The sequence below is a fragment of the Phycodurus eques genome, chromosome 6 (assembly GCF_024500275.1).
Source record: "Phycodurus eques isolate BA_2022a chromosome 6, UOR_Pequ_1.1, whole genome shotgun sequence".
NCBI classification, from domain to species: domain Eukaryota; kingdom Metazoa; phylum Chordata; class Actinopteri; order Syngnathiformes; family Syngnathidae; genus Phycodurus; species Phycodurus eques.
This window is the reverse complement of record NC_084530.1, coordinates 22,526,514-22,546,005: the sequence shown is the minus strand read 5'-3', so window position 1 is coordinate 22,546,005 and position 19,492 is coordinate 22,526,514. Positions and strand designations below refer to the sequence as shown.

At 41.0% G+C, this 19,492-nt stretch overlaps 1 long non-coding RNA gene across 1 annotated transcript in view; it reads right to left on the bottom strand.

Annotated features, from left to right (window-relative positions):
* The window catches only part of LOC133404507 (uncharacterized), a 78,455-nt gene that overhangs the window by 10,948 nt on the left and 48,015 nt on the right, over window positions 1-19,492 (bottom strand). The window contains exon 2 of the long non-coding RNA XR_009768840.1: window positions 12,300-12,403. This is a non-coding gene — a long non-coding RNA (uncharacterized LOC133404507). The remainder of the gene's footprint in view (window positions 1-12,299; window positions 12,404-19,492) is intronic.

Genomic DNA, 19,492 nt, shown 5'->3' with positions numbered 1-19,492 from the left:
TCATTGTTATTTAAAGCTTGAAGTTGACTAATCGCTGCAATCATGGATTTTGGCATCTCGTCTTCCAATTGGCCAATTTACAGAGGACCTCCGACTCTGTCGCTGGACTATAACACTCTGTGGAACAGTGAATGCCTCTGCAGTTCCGAGAGTACGAAATTGAACTGGTGGTGGCTGAGAATAGCTGTTAGCCTCGCTAGCTTTGACTATTCCAATCGCCGCTAGTTTTAAAAGGTTCAAACAAGCGAGGCCACGGGACTTGCGGAAAGAAACGAGGACAGCAGCACGAAGTTAGGCTCTATCCCCGTCATCAAAATGTAATGTGCGGACAACATCTGTGAGACAACGACAACTTCATTCATATCACAACACGCCCCAACATCACGATACTTACTCTAACTAAATCTATTTCTATAGCATTTTAACAACAACCGCAGCTAGAATAATGTGCAGTACATGTCATTAAAATATTAGTCATAAATAACTCAAAAAACAACTTTTCTAGTTAAAATATACAAGCTAACCCTTTACACTGGCATTTAGCATAGAGAAGGTGTTTATTTTTTCCCGCTTCTTATTGCATGAAACAAATACACCAAATGTTTGCCAGCTAGCCTTGCGGGCCATGTCCAATGTTAACTTTAGTAGTATGTCGTGGCGGCTCAAAAAATGGACAATGGGCCGCAAATTGCCCCCGAGCCTTAGCTTGGACATCAATGATATAAACAATAGTGACACAGAATTGGGGGCACGAAGTCAACCCAGTAATTTTCCATGTGTGATGACGGGACGAGCCATAATGGAACATTGGGTACTGTATGCAAGAGGATGCCAGAAAGGCGAGAAGTCTGAAGTCTAAAATCCGACAGTCACTTCTCCTTAGTTCTGTTGAAAGCAGTTGTGGTGATCTCCACGGGAAATACGCGAGTCCTGTGGCAACTAAATGACAGGACTACCTCTACGGCTCTAATGTAGAACACCGAAGTGTTCAAAACTATTTTATACTGTACGTCACAACAAAGATGACATTATTATTATTCGTAATTATCGGATTGCGTCATGCAGTGACTGCGTGAAATAGGCCGAGATAGCTACGATAGACGTTTCGGTATGATTTGGAGCCTTTGCATTCTCTGGGGTTCATGTGTTAGTGGCCTTTGCCTTATTCCTTGGTCATCTCCAAGCATGTGTCACGGACGCCGTAATGATGACCCCATCAAAGCCCAGTTTGGCTGTCAATCATTATGTCAATGGTTAAAGGGGGGTAGGACACGAGGCACCCCTCTCCGGTCTCGGCTAACGACTTGTTGAACTAAACCGCCGCATTCCAGAGACTCAGGTGGATTCGTCTTCCTCCTCCTTCCTCTTCAGTCTGTGCAGGCTCTGGCAGGATGATGAAAAGCGGGAGATAAAATAAACTGACACTTGCAACTCATCGCGAGGAGCCGGCTTGCACTACAGCACTAGCTGAGACCCCACAACCCACAGTAGGCCCCCCCCCCCTGCAACACCTCTCGACCGACAGCACAATGCAGGAAAGACCTTTTTGTGTGCCTCTTTCATACAGAGATCCAGCTAAAAATTGCAGCATCAGAGCCACTAACACAAAATGCGACTTCAATTGCTGAAAAAAAAGACAGAAAAATGACAACTTTTGCGGACAGTGTGAAAGGGACTTATGTTTAGACGTTCCGGCAAAATTGCTGCAGCCAAATCGTAACAGAAGCCTCAGCATTTATCTACCTTTATACCTGTATTTGACACAGAACTAAGAGAAGGTGTAATGTTGCTGGGTCAACTCCAACTGGGGAAGGCTTATATTTAGCTTCTTTTAAACAGACATCCACCAAAATTGCTGCATTAGAGGACGCAGCATTTATCCACCTTTGCCTTTTACACAGAACACAGGGAAGGCGGGATAATGCTGGGTTGACTTTCTTTGTAAGATAAGGTCACCTTGCCCCATAGCGCAGAAATATGAAGAAGACAGGAGATTGTTGTCACATGAACTAAAAAGCCAGTGCTTGTCAGAAATTCCTGCAAGTCCTTCAATGCCTGACTGTTTGCCTCTTGGCAGCCTCCCTGACCAGTTTCCTCTCTTCTTTCTATCAGTTTTGTCATATTTTCTCCACTTGATGATTTCACTGTCTTTCGTGGTATATTTAATGTCTTGGAAATTATTTTATACCCTTCTGACTGAGCAATGAGATCCCTTTGATGCTGTGGAAGCTACCTGCAGACTATGGCTTGTGCTGGGAGATTTGACAACAAAAATGTCAGGAAGAGCCTAATGGAGCATCTGAAGTTTTTGGGGAGTTGGCACTTCAAATGGTGGCAGATGAGTGCCGACTCCTATTTAACATGACGTTGAGTGTTTTTTGTTAATTACATCCATCAATTAATAACATAAGGGGGGGTGTCATTTTTGCAACCACATTATGTCAGCTGTTTATTTTTACTTCCTTGGTGGAAAAGATTCTCTTTTTATGTTATTTTTGTGTACAGGTTGGAGGTCACGACAATGATGGAAATGTTTTTGAAATTATTTGTTCTTTACTCCTGGGGTATTATTTAAAATGGGTGTCAAACTCATTTTTGATGGGGGGGGGGGGCCACACTGTAGTTACGATTTCCCTCAGAGCGCCGTTAAGACAGTGAAACCATCCATCCATTTTCTGAGCCGCTTCTCCTCACTAGGGTCGCGGGCGTGCTGGACCCTATCCCAGCTGTCATCGGGCAGGAGGCGGGGTACACCCTGAACTGGTTGCCAGCCAATCGCAGGGCACATACAAGCAAACAACCATTCACACTCACATTCACACCTACGGGCAATTTAGAGTCTTCAATTACCATAACATGCATGTTTTTGGGATGTGGGAGGAAACCAGAGTACCCGGAGAAAACCCACGCAGGCACGGGGAGAACATGCAAACTCCACACAGGCGGGACCGGGGATTGAACCCGGGTCCTCAGAACTGTGAGGCTGACTGCTCTAACCAGTCGGCCACCGTGCCGCCACAGTGAAACCATAAATGTTTAATCGCCTCATAATATTTTGATATATACGGAACAAACTGAGAACTAGCTTTGTAATCAGAAAACAAGGATAATAGTTTGTGCAACTATTGTTCAAGTTAATGTCAAAAGGGGTTCAGTTACAAAAATGCAATATGTCGACTGTTTATTACAGATGACAATTTGAAATTTCAGTACAGATTTGAGCAATAAGTTGCGTCAACTTCCATGAGTTGACACAAATTATTTACTCCAGAAAATCATGTGGCGGGCCGGATCTGGGCCCCGGGCCTCGAGTTTGACACCAATGATTGAAATCATCACCAGATTGGTACACTAGTGCCTTGTTGTATTTTATGTCAACTTAAAGCAGTAGCTAACCATTGTTCTTGTCTCAAGTGTAAAAAAAATATCCTCGTTATGGCCCACAGTGATGTTTTTCGAGCAGATAATGGATCCAAAGCAGCCACCTTTGAAGGGAGTAAAGGAAAGAGCAGCGGTGACTTTCTGCACGGTTTCGGATCACTGAGCATGTCACTTCCACTTGAGGCACAATTCCAATTCAGGCAGGCAGGTAGTGTACGTAATGTATGCTGTGACAGCTGGGTGCCATGCTTCTGTATCAGACACCGATTTACAAAATAATGTTTTATGTCAAGTGCACATATTTCTACTGCCGTAGAATCACATTCATTCCATAGATCATTCTACCATGCCTGTTTTAGCAGCACGTGACGCTTATATCCATTAAATTCCCAATGATTGACAAAATTCTTCATGGTAAATAGACACTCATTTGGTTTCATTTATTTTTTTCAGTTTCTTACTGCAGCAGCATGTTTAGGCAACAAACTAGTTGGGCCTGAATGAATTGCACCCTGTGCTGTTTGACAATGTTCCCATAATTGACATAAATTCTAAACCAATAAAGAATAGATCATTCTATCATGCCCGTTTTCACAGCGTATAATGCTTAATGTCAATTAAATTCCACCAGATTGACAAATTCGGAAGAATAAAATATACACTGTTTCTGTCAAAATCGTATTCCAAATTTTATTCTATTACTTTTAAGCAACTTGTTCTTCTGCAGCAACAAGCTAGTTGGGTCTGATTGAATTGCACCCTCTGCAGATTGTACGTCTGTACGATATAACGTCTTAAATTCCATGTGAGTGAAAACATTCTTAAGCATCAATAAACAGTAGCTTATTGTACCATGCCCATTTTAGCCGCTTGTATTGATTAAATTACCCAATTGACAATTATTTACAATTTTGTCACATGTAGTTGGAAATGGCCCAACACCAAATTTTGCTCTATTCGTGTTGAACGACTGTTTCTGCTCTTTCCTGAATGAATGAATGAATTGCACAAAATAACATCTCAAATTGATTTAACTCCACTCCACTTTGTTTACTCAACTCAACATTATTCATAGAGCACTTTAAAAAACCACAGCGGTTTTTTGCTTTCCAAATTTTGCTCCAGTAAGAAACACTGTTTTTGCTGCAGCCTGTTCAGGCAACAAACTAGTTGGGCCTGAATTAATCGCACTCCCTCTGCTGGTTGTTAATACATTTCATGACGCACTGATTGATTAATATCAATATGATAGAAAACGTTCTTAACAATCAATACACCAAAAAAAATCATTCCATCATGCCCGTTTTAGCACCAGCTGTTTGGGCCAGTGAAAAGAGTCTCCCCTCCTATGCAGACTACACATTATTAAATATGAATGGTGTTTGGGTGCCGCTTCATTTGCCTCCCCGTCTCCGCGTGCCAATCCTTGTAAGTGGATGTTTCCGTAAGGCGAAGCCTCCTCGGATGCGCTCTGACTCCCAGCAGCACAGAAGACAAACAGTGGTTGTAACCTCGACTCACCCCCACCCCACCCCCCGCAAGCCAATGATTCCCGGGGAATGGAAAGGAAAGGAATGAAAAGGCCGAAGAGGAGTAAAATGGGAAATTCCAGCGGGTGTCTCGGCCGTGTGTGTCTAACTCGGTGAGCACACACGGGAGACGTGAGTTTGATAGAGTTATTACACACGGCTGCTCCAGCATTTGTGCGCCTGAATCTATTATCCGCCGGGCAGGCGGCGGGGCTAAGCTGGGATTCTGCCAGGACGTCTCATCACCTCGGTGTCACGGGTCAGGTAATTGCAGCAGTCACTGTGTGCTTTTCATTACTAAACTACAAACTTTAAAGAAGTCTTCTTTTTTTCTTCTTCTTCCCCGAGACAGAGTGGTGTTGACTTTAGCAACGATTAAGGTGTTATTATTTCTACCGTGTCTCTCAAAATGTAATTCTACAGGCTGTCTTTCGTCCCACAAACACAGATGGACCGATGTTTTCTTCTGGTATTGTGTGTGTAATGTGTATTTATTTGGTATCATTGTCCTTGTCCTTAAAGGCACAGGACTACATCGGATTGGGTTCCGGTTACACACTACACACATCCTGAGAGCAGGGATGTGCATCAATGCCATACACTTCACTTCAGTTGCAAATAACGATACAATAGGATCCCCCCAAACCCATCCCAATTATAAAATGGTGTGCACACTTATCTCAATTGTTTATTTGTACTTCCCCTCTCTATTTTTTTTTTTCTTATTTCAATTGAGTTGTACAGGTTATTTAAAAAAAAATATACAATTTATCCTGGTATAATTTTTTTTTGTATCACAAAAACTTTTTCTGATGTGCAGACTTTCTGAAGCAAAAACACCCATGCAAGTCCGGCTGAATTTTCCACAAAAAAACATACTGTACCTATATTTATCTGCTCTCATTTTCACGGTACCCCCATCAGCCCCCACCCCCCCTCCCCCACCACCACCACCACCCACGCACCCCCCCCACACACACATACAGCATGCATCCATCGGGGAGTGGAAATAAGATGCTGGTTATCAGCAAATTCACCTCCCCTGACAACTGTCCAATTATGTATATGACACCGGGCCTTACTGTTTGCATTGCGAGCAATCAATAAAGGATGTGGCTGAGTGCACACAGATTTCGGGGGGACCGAATGCATGAAAATCACTCGGTGGTGAACAAGCAAAGAGTTGTGGCGTGGGGGTGGGGGGGGTAGGGGGGCCCTGATTAGGGAGCGTAGGGCCAAGTTTGATGGGGTGTGGCGGTGGGGGTCTCAAATGGAAAGGGTGACAGGTGGAAATGGGGATGAGAAAAGGTGGTTTCATGAATAAATGTAAACACAGTCACATGCAATTACCGCCGTTGGTCACCTCCTTTAAGGTGCCTTTTCTAATGAAAACACGCAGGTTACTGGGGCGTTTAATTGTATATTTCTACTCACACAGAACAGCCTGTTGAGTGCAAAAAGGAAAAAAACGAACCCACAGCTGCAAAATGTGATTGGGTTGAAAAAGACAGATCATCACATAGATTGTCGCCCTGCGGAATAACTTCCAAGATGGTCCAGCCTTAAAACATGGGCATATTAAAAAATGCCACTTCTTTCCATTTTGGCTGTTTTTGCACAATTTTAGGTCACTGCAAACAAGACAATTTTCATGAAGAAACACATCTAAGGTTAGAGAATCAACAAATCTCTCAAGAGCACTTTAAGGAGCATTAAAGTCCCTGCAGAGTGAAAATACATATCGCTGGTGTCAGTTAAAAGACAGTTAAAAACCGAAACTCTAGTGGTCACAGATGCATCTGTTGACTGTTTTAAAAAAATAATAATTTTAGTATTTACAGTGGCTTACTTCTTTTTACACTTGTATGACCGTTAATCATGTTATAATGTTACGAATAAAACATTGACTGTCCAGTTAAATAAAGGTTTTATATTGGTTACTGAAACACACAATATTTATTTTAATACAGAGCTGTGATTAAATGTGTATATAAATGTGCCTCATCATCTCTACTGTGGTATTTTTTGTTGTAAATTCCCAAGTGTGGCTATGATGATTATTTTCACTGGCATGTGGGGCATTGACGACCGAGCCCTGCGAACTCTGCTTAGCAACAAGTGATTTTACAAATGTGTGACAGTACTTGAAATATTGTCTGTACAGATTATTTTAACTTCCCTTATATCCAGTGGGAAATATTCCAAATCTGAACAAATTCAAGGCTGATCTGCATCCAAGCAGTGATTATGTTTGACTGTAATACTGTAGTTGAATATAGAACACATATACAAAGCAGTTATTGACTTCAAAAATAATAAACTTGCCTCATAACTCTTTTAGATTAATTTCATTTTAAGTTATTTTAAATTTAAAGGGTGACTATGTTGTGGGGCAGTTATGATTGAGCCCTACAAAATCTGCCTAGCAACAAGTGATCATTTTTGACCCCCCCCCCCCCCCCCCCCCCCCGCCCAAAAAAAAAAAAGATTGACAGTTTTTCATTCAAGTATGTTTAGGTTTTTTTTTGCCAGAAGAGAAATTGGAATCAATTGGTGCTCCGCCATTTTTGGCCCATTCTCCGAACAAATTGGAGGTCAAACACCATCCTGGAAAAGGTTGTATTCCACCTTAGACATTCTATTATATTTTCATTCAACACAGACCAGTGAGAGTCAACTTCAAAATCATAAACCTGCCTCATAACCCTTTAAGTACAGTGAACCCCCACTATTTGCAAAAGATAGGCCCCAAGCCCTTCAGTGAAAAGTGAAAATCTGTGAGTAATTGCCACAAAATAGCAGCAAATGACTTTGTGAATGACTGTCTAAATGAAGCACCTGAACTCACTTCAAATTGTTGCCTTGGCACCAAGATGCCAAAGCAATACTGAAATACTGAAACAAATTATTATTAATATTTTTAAAATACTACATGTTTAAAGAAATCTGCAAAAGAGATGAATGCTGAAAACTTTTATTTCATGTAAAGTTCTTTTTCATTCAAAGTATGACAACCATATGGTAAATCTTGTGGGGCAGTTATGATTAAGCCCTTTGAACACATGGCCTAGCAACAAGTAATCATGCACAGACATTTAAAAAAAAAAAAAAAAAAAAAGCTTGACAGTTTAAATGCAGTTTTATGTTCAAGTATATTTAGATTTTATGAAAATTTGTGCCAGAGGAGAAACAAAGTAAAAGAGAATATGTTAGCTGCCCCCCCCCCCCCCCACTCCCCCCCAAATCAGTGGTCAATCTTTTATTTTCCCCACATAGAAATTCCCTTTCCTCACCCGCGTGACGTCACAGCGCGAAACGGCACATTGGGTGAATTTATACCCACACTTTATGTCCTCATTTGCATGCATAATACGCCCGTGTTCCCACTGATCCACTGCAGAAGAGGCAGGTCAAAAGCACGCTACAGTTATATCTTTTCTATTACCCAGGTTAATCAATAATTCATGGGTCACAATAGCAGGCAGTGCAAGCTGGGGGAAGGAAGTAAGAGGGGGGCAGTAGTGGCTGTGCAGGGGAGGGGTGGGGTGCTCTCCCAAAACAGGAAGAGGAAATCAAAGCATCTCTCATCCGTCGCAGAATGTCGGCCATATTCGCAAATGTGACGACAACCTGCCATTCCCCCCCACCGCCCCTTGTCGCCATTCTGTGCTTTTCAAGCATTAATCACACGAGGTAAGGCCTTAACGGCGCGTGACAGGCGAGCGGCCATTATGGGCTCCTCTCGTTTCTCGCATAAAAAACACTTACGACTTGCGAGATGATAGCGCATCGTGCATGAAGAAAGCTTTTTGATAGCGTGCTAATCTGCGCCATTACCGTGTGGGGTGATTTACAATCACTTAACGGCACACGCTCAGACACACATACACACTGGCTGGCTGGATGGATAATAAAGATGCTGGCACATGTGCATCATTAGAGAGTTTTGTGTGCGCGCGTGTGTGTCAACTGGATGCGGTGGCATTTGGCTTAATTAGTAAGCGATTTTAACATGAAAGCGACAAAGAGAAGGCAACGAGGAGACAGCTTGTGCTTGTTAAAAAAATAAAAAAATAAAAGGCTACCAGCGAGTGCCCCTGCTGCAATGGTAAATTGAAGGCTCCATGAAGAAATACAGGTACATCTCAATAAATTAGAATTTGGTGGAAAAGTCCATTTATTTCAGTATTCATACATAATATAGATTCATTAAACACTTGGAAATCATACTTTTTAGAGGGCAAATTCATACCTAATTTCTACATTAAAAATAATTTTCATTGTTTCTTGATTATTTGTTACATAATATTGTAGATTCTAGTGATGGTGAATTTGGGGGTTTTGGTTTCTGCATGCTAGAATCAACCAAATTATGCATATATATTTACAGAAATCATGAATGGGCGGCGTGGCGATGAGGGGAAGCATACTCCCTGTAACGGGACGGTTGCTGGTTCGTATCCCCGCCTGAGTGCATGTCGTCGTTGTTGTGTCCCTGGGCAAGACACTTAGCCCACATTGCCTACAAATGAGTGTGGTTGGATGTTTGGAGGTGGTCAAAGGGGCCGTAGGCACAGAATGGCAGCCACACTTCTGTCAGACTGCCAAAGGGCAGATGTGGCTACACAAATAGCTTACCACCACCACATGTGACTGAGGAGTGAATGAATATTGCATGAAATTGTAAAGCGTCTTTGAGTGTCTAGAAAAGCACTATATAAGTGTAACACATTATTAGCATGATTAAATATTTCCCTCTGAGTATGTGAAATGCATTTCTATAATGAGTTACATTTTTTGAATGGAACTACCTAACTAAAGTGAGCTTTTCGACACAATTGTAATTTATTGCGATATAGCTGTTTTATAATATGTATGTTTCCGCTGCAAATATTCTGTGATACCTGCCTTTAAAAAGGTGCAAAATTAACATGACCACTGTATGTTACAGGTTATGTACCATAATGAAAATTGTTCAGCAAAACATCTTATGTGCTTCTTGCTACTAAAATGGTATAAAAAAAGGCATGGTGGTAGACCACAAAAATATAACTGCTAGGAAGGGGCGGTGCGGGCTCAATGTGATATCACAATTTATTTATTTAGGTTTTTTTTTTTGTGGTAATCTTTGCATTTTTATACCCCCCTAAAAAAACATGTTGTTGTTTTTTAGAACTTTGAAAAACAGCTTTAAATAATTATCTGTATTTTGTATTAATAATAAAAGCCTTAATTCTGGACAAAAATAACAAATCTACACTATTAAAAGGTTCTCAATATGGGTGAAGTCAACAGACGATAGTGGCACACCATGAGTTATTCTCCATTCATTCTTGAATCTTTTTATCATTAAAATGTGATTTAATGAATATTCAAGGTTGCTCTACAGGTTATATACTATTTGTGTCATTTTGCATTGGTAATGTGCTGTGAGATTTTGTAATGTAAAATTCCTTTTTCCTCCCTTCACACCCAAATGTTTTTGTTTGTTTGCTTTTTTCTACATTCAAATGCAGTTGTATGGATAATACTCAAGGATGCTTCATCGGTTCTCAATAGGGTTGAGGTCAGGGGATGATAGTGGCCACGTGAATTTTTTTTTTCCTTCATAAACAAATTTTGTTTTCATTACTGCAACACACGGTTTCATGGAAATATGTAAAACCCCAATTCCAATGAAGTTGGGACGTTGTGTTAAACATAAATAAAAACAGAATACAATGATTTGCAAATCATGTTCAACCTATATTTAATTGAATACACTACAAAGACAAGATATTCAATGTTAAAACTGATAAACTTGATTGTTTTTACCAAAAAATCATTAACTTTGAATTTTATGGCTGCAACACGTTCCAAAAAAGCTGGGACAGGTTCATGTTTACCACTGTGTTACATCACTTTTTCTTTTAACAACATTCAATAAACGTTTGGGAACTGAGGACACTAATTGTTGAAGCTTTGTAGGTGGAATTCTTTCCCATTCTTGCTTGATGTACAGCTTCAGCTGTTCAATAGTCCAGGGTCTCCCTTGTCGTAGTTTACGCTTCGTAATGCGGCACACATTTTCAATGGGAGACAGGTCTGGACTGCAGGCAGGCCAGTCTAGTACCCGCATTCTTTTATATACGAAGCCACACTGTTGTAACACGTTCAGAATTTGGTTTGGCATTGTCTTGCTGAAATAAGCAGGTGCGTCCATGAAAAATACGTTGCTTGGATGGCAGCATATTTTTCTCCAAAACCTGTATGTACCTTTTAGCATTAATGGTGCCTTCACAGGTGTGTAATTTACCCATGCCATTGGCACTAACACAGCCCCATACCATCACAGATGCTGGCTTTTGAACTTTGCGTCCATAAAAGTCCAGATAGTTCTTTTCCTCTTTGGCCCGGAGGACACGATGTCCCACAGTTTCCAAAAACAATTTGAAATGTGGACTCATCAGACCACAGAACACCTTTCCACTTTGCATCAGTCCATCTTAGACGAGCTCGGGCCCAGAGAAGCCGGCAGCGTTTCTTGGTGTTGTAGATCAATGGCTTTTGCTTTGCATAGTAGAGTTTCAAGTTGCACTTACGGATGTACCGCCTGAACTGTATTTACTGACATTGGTTTTCTGAAGTGTTCATGAGCCCATGTGGTGATATCCTTTACACATTGTTGTCGGTTTTTGATGCAGTGCCGCCTGAGGGATCGAAGGTCACTGGCATTCAATGTTGGCTTTCGGCCTTGCCGCTTAGATGCAGTGATTTCTCCAGATTCTCTGAAGCTTTTGATGATATTATGGACCGTAGATCATGAAATCCCTAAATTCCTTGCAATTGTACGTTGAGGAACACTGTCCTTAAACTGTTGGACTATTTTCTCACGCACATGTTCACAAAGAGGTGAACCTTGCCCCATCTTTTCTTGTGAATGACTGAACAATTCAGGGAAGCTCCTTTCATACCCAATCATGGCACCCACCTGCTCCCAATTAGTCTGTCAACTTCACTGGAATTGGGGTTGTACCTTGGCTCAATAAAAGTTGGGAAACGCTGCTCAATAGGGTTGAAGTCAAGGGTCGATGGTGGCCACATCATGGGTTTTTCTCCCTTCATAGCCACAGCAGGTAAAACTTCAGCAGTAGAATAGTAGTGCTAGCATGATCATGCATCCAGCGCTTCAACGAGCCCACCTGAGCAGCAATTTCTTTGCCATGTTTGACACACGCCGCGAGCGGGCATCATGCCACCCAGCGTTACACCTCGTTTCTTTATCCCGTCGCTTCCTCTATGTGTTAAGCCGGGGGAAATTGCATCAATATTTGATGGCGGGGCCGCGCCAATTCAACGGGCGAGGCGATAAACAGTCGGCCATTAATAATGCAGCGCGGTGACACTGACCTTATTTTGCGCCTTTCAACCTGCCGTCGCTGATATTTGGGGATGCGCGCCGCCCTCCGCCGCTCTCGAGTACACACAAGAGGCGGAGCTCTTTTGTTCAAAGTCTGTGAAGAAGAAGAAGGAGCGGTTTACAAAAACCCTCACAAACTTCCTGTTTGACAGAGGTTACATCGCATTAACAGAGTGCAGAAGCATATCTTTATTTTCACAGAAACGCCGCTCGACAAGTGTTGCTGCCTCCGAGGTGAACCGGGAGAGGCTTTGACAAGGGGGGAGGAGGACATTTTTTTTTTTAAAGAAATAAAAAGGCCGCTGTACTTCGGGGATGCTCCTTCCAAAGAAGAAACACCAGGTCTAAATTCAGTCCACTTGTGCACATAAAAGCATCAAGTATATACAATTATTGAGTGAAAAACCATGATCTCATTTTAAAATAAAAACGATCTTGTCTTTCTGTTGCTTGTACCAATGTCAGCACAACTATAATCTGACTGTTAAAGCATGTACAGTATCTCACAAAAGTGAGTACACAACTCACATCTATGTAAATATTTTATTATCGGACAATATCAAAGAAATGGCTGTCAGTCACGTTGCATGTAGTCAGTGTACACCTTGTATAACTGTGTCAATTTTCTGTCTCCTCAAAATAACCCATCACACTGCCATTAATATCTAAACTGCTGGCAACAAAAGTGACTACACTCTTATGTGAAAATCTTCAAATTTGGCCCAATTAGCCATTTTTCCTCCCAGGTGTCATGTGGCTTTTTCTATTAAAAGGTCTCAGGTGTGACTAGGAAGCAAGTATGTTATATTGGTGTTATTGCTCTCATACTCTTACATACTGGTTACTGCAAGTTCAATAAAGCTGAAACGTATCCCCCATGATAAACGGGGGTTCGCTGTATCATGAAAAACTGTTCTGCTTTATGAATGTTAATATTACAAGCATAGAGAACAAAGTCTTAATGCTAGGTAAATAAAGTCGTATTTTTCAAGAGTAAAAATCTTAACAGCAACTTGGATATGCAAGGGCACTACCCCTGTTGCCCCTAACATACACTAGTACTACACAGTCATTCCAAGTTAGACCACAGATGTTAAGAATGTATTTAAGGTGAGAATCATGTGAATCCCACTCTTTAATCCCATCTAATTCCTGCCAGGATGCAAATTCGAGCAACGGGCTCTTTGCAGATGTTCCTGTCCGATCGTCCATCCATAATTGATGCAACAGGGAGGTCGCGTGTAACAGCCGCTAATAAATGCTTATTGACCAAACAAGCCAGCGTGGCGGTGAGGCGAGGAGTGAAGTGAGGAGGCGTCACGAGGAAAGGAAGCCGGGGAGGAGGAGGAGGAGGAGGGGGCGGGGATAAGGACGCAGGCGAGCTGAGCGTCGGAGTGCGCCGAGTGCACTGGGCCAGCTGTCCGCTCTCCTTTGATCTGCAGGCCTCACGTCAGATACAATCTACCTCGCTGTCAAGCATCGGCAAACATCTCGCATCTCTCCCCCCCCCCCTCTATCCCTGTAGCCCACCACCGGCCCCCCTCTCTCCTCACCTTCCGTACCCCGACCCCCCCCACCACCACCACCACTACCACCTCTCCATCCATCTCTCTGGTGGCCTTGCTTATTTTTCTTCTGCTGCATCCTCTGACTTCAATGTCTCTCTTCACAGCACAAAATAACATCACACTGCTATTGTATTGTATTATGTATACAGTGATTCCTTGACTTACTGATTTTATTTCTATCTATCGATCTTGGATGTAAAAAGTCTACATACCCCTCTTCAAATGCCAGGTTTTTGTGATCAGACCAAGAAAAAAAAAATCATAACTTTTTTTCCACCATTAATGTGACCTATAACATGTACAACTTCAGTGGAAAAAAATATTGTTTTTTGAGAGCGGAAGTAAAAATAAACAACTGAGATAATCTGGTTGCACAAGTGTGCAAACCCTATCATAACTGGTGAGAGGGTTGCTCTGCGGCTGTGTTCAGAATTAACCAATCGCATACACAGCATACAACTGACACCAATGAAGTGCTTCAGATTAACCACGAAATCATGTTCAGATGTTTTAGTAGGTTTTTCCTATTTTTTTTTCTTTTCTAGCAGAAGGCAGGAGCACAAAACCAGGGGGGAATTAGGAACAGTTCTGCTTTTCAGAACTGTTCCTAATTCCCTACACCTTGACTCAGGCCCCAGTTCCAGCTGATGAGGAATAGACCCATAGCATGATGTTGCCACCACCATGCTTCACTGTAGGTGTGTTCTTTTGGTGATGAGCAGTGTTGTGTTGGCACGAAACACCTTTGGAATTATGGCCAAAAAGTTCAACCTTTGTTTCAAAATTCTGAAAAAACACACTTGAGATCTCCCAAACGCATGCGGGAAAATATGTTGTGGTCTCATGAAACCATTAATGTGGAAAAAGGAAGTGAAGTAAAATATATACGGAAATAGGGAAACGAAAAACTAGAACTTCAGCAAGAGAACATTAAGGCCCCAACACAAACAACATTTTAAAAATCCTAAGAATTTTTTTTTTATAAATTAAATAAAAAAAACTAAATCAAGACAATTTCATTACAACACTCAAGCTATTCAACGAAATGTTTTCAACAATTTCCCCTGTTTATACCTGATTAATATATATATTTTCGATATTTTATTTTTAATCAAAAAAAAGTTGGACATTTTGTAATTTTACGAGAAAAAACCTGAACAAAAACCCTAAACAGCCCTAAAACAAATAAACCCATCTTTAAATGACAATGTGTGTTAATGAAGAATTTTTTACAAAAGACCTAACTTTTAACTGTCAACACAAGATAATGATGTCAATGCATGTTCTCTCTACAAGTGTCTCATTTCTAAAAATGAGCTAGGGGGAAAAGGCAAAATGTTTCTGTATTTAGTCCTGGCGAGAGAGAAAAAAGAAAGAGGCAATTTTAGACACAAAAAACCCTAAAAAAAAAAATAAAAAAAAAAACTCTGGAAGTGAACTAGTTGATGGAGTTGCCTTCGCCGCCGCTTAATTACCGTGCGCCGTCATGAATATTTCAGGCATATGCTTTCCCACTTTGTCATTGGAGTTCGGAACTAAGAGAAACAAGTTCATATGCATATTAATAAGGGTGTGAGGAGGGAAGAAAAGGGAGGGAGGAGGGAGGGTGACAGCAGGAGGAAATGGCACTGGTTCCCCGGCAGCTGCTCTTTTTAGATCCCCCCTCAGAGGGAAGTGCCCGAGGAGGGCCTCCGCCACAAAGGGGATAAAGGAGATGAGGGCTCTTGATGGAAAAGAGGCAAACAACCACTGGGACCATCACCCCCGCCCAACAACAACAAAAAAATCCCTTCCTCCCTCCATTGCACGCAGATCCCCACCGTCCTCTTCCCACCCCCCCAACTTCACAGTACTACACGCGCCACACTTAGCCGAGCCTCCGAGGAGTCATAGTGGGGCCCTCGTTAGCATTTCCCCGCTAAAGTTGAGCTAACGGGCGAACCTCTCATGACAGACTGGTATGGAAGCATCCAAGCCCTCTGCTGGTGAAAGCGGGGATATGACAGGAACACACATACACGACAAAGACAACATATTTAATGCCCAAACTGATCGACTATTGTTTTTTTTTTTTTGCAAATATTCACTGATTTTGAATTTTATTCCTGCAACATGTTCCAAAAAGCTGTGATGTGGCATGTTTACCACTGTGTTACATCACCTTTCCTTTTAACAACACTCAATAAAAATTTAGGAACTGAGGACACTAATTGTTGAAGCTTTGTAGGGGGATTTCTTTTCCCATTCTTCCTTGATGTACAACTTGAGTTGCCCAACAGTCCAGGGTCTTCCTTTGTGGTATGTTTTTTAGTTTTCTCCAATAATCCTAATTTTTCCAGGTGAGAATTTCACAGGTCATAATATTAAGAAAAGTTGTGATGCTAAAAAAAAAATACAGCCATAATAATGAGTGAAAACAAACATAATATTGAAAGGAAAAGTCATAATATTAATATATTAAAACTACTAGAAATCAAAGTGTATTGTGATATTATGTGAATAAATTCATAGTATTACAAGAAAAGTTATGTTACATGAATTTCATTTTTTTTTTCAGGAATAAAGGTATTACAAGCAATTAAAATGCTTGTTTTGTCAAGTTGCACAAATTATTAGCTTCACGAAAACCTTAGTAACAACTCTTCAATATGGCTGACAGAGCACTTCACTGTTGATCACGTGCATAACGACACTTGGGGGGCTGGGGGGGGTACCTAACACAGTCTAATTGAATTCATGGTCTTTTAAAAGCCACCACTTAGCAGCCAGTGGAGCGTAATGATATGCTTTATTTAACATATGTAAACAAAGAGCATTATACGCCATTGTGCCCGTTTAATGAAGCAGTGAGCGTTTTCATTGAGGATGTCCTTTTGCTAACCCGCACAAATAAAAGCCTCCCTTAGCACTTTTTGTGTTTTGCAAAGTAAAAGCCGATCCTTCCTGTTCTGAGCTAATCACGCCATTTTTATCGTGCTCGATTAATTTCCCCTCTGTCACATCTTTTGTGCGACTTTTAGCGGTGGGTTCAAGCGGCGCACTAATTAGTTTGACCTTTGGCGCCACGATTAGCGCACCTCCCGCCGGCTAGCGGCAAGAACAAAAGCGCTCCTGTCCCTTTAATTGACGCCATCAGACAATGCATTCATTTGCATAGACATTTTTTTTCTATAAATTATTTGAAACATATATAAAATAAAAAGCATAATACTGTACTTCCAAAAATATAATAGAAATAACCAACACAAACAGCTAATAAGTTGCCTGCTTACACATAACTGATCAATTACATGATCCTACACCTTTATTTTATTATTAATACATCAACAGTATTTAGGAATATTCATATCTACTAATAAAATATAATACTATATATTGTGTTTCAATTTGCAAAACACTTTCTTGTCACAATATGATATTTAAATAGTAGTTAGTAGTAGTTATCCATAATAATCTATTAAAGGTCCCATATTTTGGCTATTTAGACCACAGGTGTCAAACTGGTGGCCCCGGGGCCACATCTGGCCCGCTACGTCATTTTATGTGGCCCGCGAGAGTGTGCATCGACTTTGCATTTCTTGCTAAAATACCAAAATTGCAAATTGGCTTCACTTTTAAAAATATTGAGATATTGCAAGCATTCTTTGTTACCAACACCCCTTTTAAAATAAAATTGATTCATACTGTAGTTGAAGAAACTGTTTTTATTGCTAAAACACATAGCAAAACGGCATTGATGGCCTAACGAAACTAGCATCGATGTTGCAGTGCTATAATCCTTTAAGCTACGGGTATGTGTCCACATATGGTGCAGCAACACATGTCGACAAACAATATAAATAGTTGTAAAATGTACAACTCAAAATCTCCTAATATGCGCAATATATATATATATATATTACTGCAGCTTACTGAGCAGTTGTCACGTCGTCTTCATGTATACACATATGTATATATTGTACTGCTCCCTGGTGGCCACAACGCGCACACCTTAAGTCTCCACACAATGTATTGTACAAACTGTTTCATTCTTAACATTGTATTTATTTTATTACTATATGTGTTTATAAAGTATAATACTGTGGATTGCTATTTGTCTTATTAAAAAAACATGTTGCAATTTTTTGTGTTGCCGTTTAATGGGGGACTGGAACAGAATAATGACATTCCATTCATTTCAATGGGGAAAGATGATTTGAGGTGCGAGTGTTTGGAGAATTAAACTTGTAATTCAAGGCGCCACTGCATGATGAACTTATGTTACATAGAGACGGTGTCTGTAATGACAAACTGCATTCGACTAAAGAATGGGAACTGAAACGTTAAGTAGCGTGTTTTGATTTCCTTTGTGTGAGCGAAGCGTTAATATTCAAACTGAAAAAAATCAAATAAAAATTCAGCCTCATTTTTTATATAACAGGTCTTCTGTATTTTAGTGTTGGCCTTCTTGGTGGTTATTCTGCCCTCCATAAGCGTGCTGAGCAGTTTGGCAGCTAGCGAACATTTCTTCAAAAAGAGTCCAATGTTGCTGGATTTAAGGCGTTTATTGACACTGCAGTTGAGTTTCACTGTAAAACTAAACACACACAACAAAGACTTAAACCTGCTGTAGGTTCAAATAAATCAAATGCTGTACTTTGTTTAACCTTTGTTCCCAAAAATCGCCAGAACAATGCTCGCTACAATGGAAAACACCATTGACGGGCTAACCAAAACTAGCATTAAATTGCGGCAATTATAGCTCTCAAAACAATGAACATTGGCACACAAATGCTGTATCAACACATACAGATAAGCAATACAATGATACTCACAGGCATATACTCTTTAAACCCAGCGAAAAATGAGTTATATTAACGAAATTCGATCATGAGTCTCTTCTGGTGAGATTCTTCTTCTACTTCCCCCATGTCAATGCAAGTGTGCATCGTAACACGTGCACCACAGTGCCCCCCACAGGTAAAGATGTACAAAACAGGATTGGCGCACATAAGCAGGGGGGGACAACAGTGGTACTTGAAGAGAATTTTTTTTTTTTAATTTTTTTTTTAGCTGGTACGGTCTGATACATTTGTTAATTACTGTACCTACTTACTGTTTTACTCTTTAAATGTTAGTCAAATAATGCACAAATACTTTTGAAAAGGTTCAAGTAGGACTAACGCAATAATTCAACGTTTAAAAGCGTACCGAGGGACACTTTATGATTGGTCGACGTCCCATAGCCCTGTAATGCCGCTTTCTTAGTGTCAACATTCTGTTCTGTTTTACCTCGACAAGAACAAGACAGAGAAGAACGGCTTTTGTTTTGGTGTCTCTGCGTCTTCACCCCCATCACGCAGACGTGCGCACACACACACACACACACACATACACATAGACTGGTTACCTCTGTGGGGATCTGGTGTGATTATTACACTTTCAGTGGAGGATTTAACCACGGGCCAGTTGGGCCATCGCCTCAGGGAGGCCCCCCATTTTCAATGCGCGTGTGCTACTTTCTCCCCCACTTTATTGCCTCGCCTTTTATTCCGCCAGGCAGTCCCACTGACATCAGGGGGCTCTTAGAATAACTTGCCCGAGGCCATCAGATCCCCACAAACCTTAAATCAGTC